The sequence below is a fragment of the Silene latifolia genome, chromosome 2 (genome assembly GCF_048544455.1).
Source record: "Silene latifolia isolate original U9 population chromosome 2, ASM4854445v1, whole genome shotgun sequence".
Taxonomy (NCBI): Eukaryota; Viridiplantae; Streptophyta; class Magnoliopsida; order Caryophyllales; family Caryophyllaceae; genus Silene; species Silene latifolia.
The window spans coordinates 94,429,599-94,433,011 of NC_133527.1; the positions used below are offsets into that span (position 1 = coordinate 94,429,599).

Here is a 3,413-nt window from a genome sequence, read left to right on the forward strand (position 1 = left end):
CCTTGCCCTTAAAATTGAACCTATGGAAGTAGGCTAGCATAATCACTGATACGTGCATATTGTATAGTCTTTTTAGCCTATTTTAGCACGTATTTCCATGCATTTTTGTACTATTTATATAGTATTATGCCCCGAATTGGCTACTTTGGTTCGTTTTGTCCGTTTTGTAGAAATGAAGGCGAAAGTAGTGTAATCGTACCATTTTTCGTCCTTTTGCATGCATTTTGAGGAGACGGGATTTTCTGGAGTGAGATACTGCATTGGAATGCGCGAAGGCACGGTTTACGAGGCAGTCGGGCACGAGTTTAGGCTGATTTGAAGGAAGAAGACTCGATCGAGTGGTTTTATTGCTCGATCGAATGGTTTTTATAGCCTTGGTTGATCGATCGAGTAGTTATTTACTCGATCAAGAAGTGCTGAAAAGAGAGGTTACTCGATCGAGTAACTATTCTACTCGATCGAGTAGATTTTCTGGAGTTTTGCTCGATCGAGTGGATTTATTCTACTCGATCGAATGGTTTGTTCTGGCGTGGGCTTTAATTAGCCCGTAAGCTTGTTTTAGCTTTTGGACTTAGTTTGTTTTCTATTTAAACTTACGTTAACTAGGTCATTAGCATCAGATTTTAAGCTATCATTTTTATTCATCTTCACAAATAAAAAAGACTGCGTTACTTTCTCCATCACTGTAACTTTATTTCGGGATTATTTCGCTTTATTTAATTTCTGCCCTAATTCTCTTTTATGCAATTTAATTATCGTTTTTATATGTTGAATGCTGGTTATTTATCTGCTGTTAGTTTTGATAGTATTAATAGCAATATGAGTAGCTAATTCTTTTTCATGTTGGGATTAAGGGATCTACGGTAGAAATGTGACGATGTAGTGAATAGTTTAGATGAATGAATTGTGAGATTCTGTCACTATAGCAATTTAACTGTATTTTACCGACTTAGTTGAGTGCACGCTTCTGAGTCACCCTTTTAATCTGGCTCAATTTAATCCTGGATCGGAAGATTGGACTAAATAGGCCTGCTATGAACAGTAGACTACCCTGACGAGGACGGAAGTTAAGTTAGTGGAAGTTTAGGATAGAAAGTGGACCGGAAGGACCTTTCCATATCCATCTCGCATTAATTTATCTAAGTTGTTTACAGTCGAGTCACTGGACTACCGTAGTGAACCGAAATCCTGACATGACCCTTCTCTATTTGATAGTTTAATTCTATTTCTCTGCCTTTACTACTCTTTTCCCTGTTTCTCTTTCTTTTAAACCTTTAGTTTAGAAAACCAATTTAAACAACCCCCATTTGTGACCAAATAGACGGACTTCTACAGATATCTTGCCTCCCTGAGGAGATCGACCTGACTTCCCTAGCTATATAGTTAGTTTAGTTAGTTTATTTTTGATAGGTACACGACAGCCCTGTCAAATTTTGGCGTCGTTGTCGGGAAGGCAATTGCCCTATCTGTCTTTGTTTCGTTTATTTTTATCCGTCTCAGGGAATTTTTATTCCTTGAGGCAGTTCTTATTTATTTTCTTTCAGTGTTGTTTATGCCTAGGTCAGACAGGTTTGAGTTAGTTGCAACTGATACAGAGCCAGAGAGACTATTTAGGCATAGACTCCGTCTGCAAAGAGAATCACGAAAGGAAGCCTTGAGTACTTTCGAACCAGAGCTTCCGCATTTTCTTTTCGCAGAAGACCAGACTTTAGTAGAAGACATTCCTATTTCTGCCCATCAACCAGTAAAGATGCCAAACATTGCTAGTCACTCGGAGCCTAAAGCAGCCTCAATTCCAAAGGGTTTCAATCTCCAGACTGAGGATGGGAATACATTTGACATCCGTCCTTCCTACATCAATCTGGTGGAGATGAATCTCTATAGAGGTGTGGCAGGTGAAGACCCGAGGAAGCACATGGAGGTCTTTACGGACTACTGTTCTACTATCCCCGCCACAAAGGGGGTAACTCAAGACAAGATTAAGGAGGTTCTGTTCCCTTTTTCTTTAACTGACTCAGCCGGGGAGTGGCTGACTTATTTGGACCGCACGACCGCAGGGGTTACCAACTGGGAGACCCTTGCTCTTGCTTTTTACAAGAGATATTTCCCTCCACAGCGCACCATTAAGCTGAGGGCAAAGATCACAAGTTTCAAGCAAGCACCTGATGAAACTTTATATGAGGCATGGTCCCGTTTCAAGAAGTTAGTGAGGTCTATTCCTCACCATGGTTTCGATCCGTGGTTTCTGTCTAACCAGTTCTACAATGGGCTATATGATAATCACAGATCCATACTTGATGCGTCATCTAATAAGAGATTCCAAGATAACACTGACGATGATAAGGGATGGGCCCTTATTGAAGAGATGGCGAATCACAGTGCTGAGTATGGAAACCCGAGGGATGGTATTCGAATAGTTCATGCAGTTGATAAGCAAGTTGTGGCTCACCTGGAAGCCATGAATGCTAGATTTGACAAGTTGGAGTTACATTCTATTGGGGAGCCTCAGACGATCCATTTGCTTACTAGAGGGGAGACCGTCACATGTGAGAGGTGTGGTAGCAACGACGGCCATACTGCTGTTGGCTGTCTTATAGAGAAGGAACAGGTCCTTGCCTTTCAACAATATAGGCAAGGAGGGGGTTCCTATTATAACAACCAAAGGGCAATCCATCCTAATTTAAAGTGGACAAGTCAAAATGTGCTCAATTCTACCCCTCCTCCGCACCAACAGCAACCGTATGTAACTCCACATAAGAATCAACAAGGCTTTCAGAAGCCTCCTTCCTTCCCTCCTCCCAATCACGGTGCATCATCTTCTGGAGGGGTGAGTGAGATAGGTGAGCTAACGACTATGTTACAGTCTCTTACAAAGCAGTGGCAGCTGAGTGATCAACAGAAAGATGCATCAATTAAGGCACTTGAAACTCAAGTTGCCCAGTTAGCCACGAACCAATGTGCAAGAAAACCGGGTCATTTCCGTCACAAACTGAGAAAAATCCACATGAGACGGTAAATTTAATTAATTTGAGAAGCAGTCTTTCATATGAGGGACCGGAAGTGTTGAAATCAGACCCGAGGAAGGTTATAACTGCTGATGAACAGTGTTCTGCCAAAGGAAATGAGCTAACGGCTAAGAAAGTACTCGATCGACTAGTTTGTGGAGGTCGATCGAGTAGATTTGCTGAAGAAAGTACTCGATCGAGTGGAATTTCTACTCGATCGAGTGAACAAGAAAAAGGAATTGCTCGATCGAGTGAAATATCTACTCGATCGAGTGATTTTATTGAAGAAACAGCTCGATCGAGTGTAAATTCTGGTCGATCGAGTAATGCAGATAATGGATAGTTTGATCGAGAGCCTGCTAGTGCTCGATCGAGTGAGAAATCACCTGAAAGACCTCGTTCGAGAGG

At 41.7% G+C, this 3,413-nt stretch overlaps 1 non-coding gene across 1 annotated transcript; it reads right to left on the minus strand.

Moving 5' to 3' along the window:
• Positions 1–2,125: 2,125 nt before the first annotated feature.
• LOC141644986 (small nucleolar RNA R71) lies at positions 2,126–2,232 on the minus strand. The gene has a single exon (XR_012544584.1). It is a non-coding gene; the product is annotated as a small nucleolar RNA R71 (small nucleolar RNA).
• Between the last annotated feature and the right edge of the window lie 1,181 nt (positions 2,233–3,413).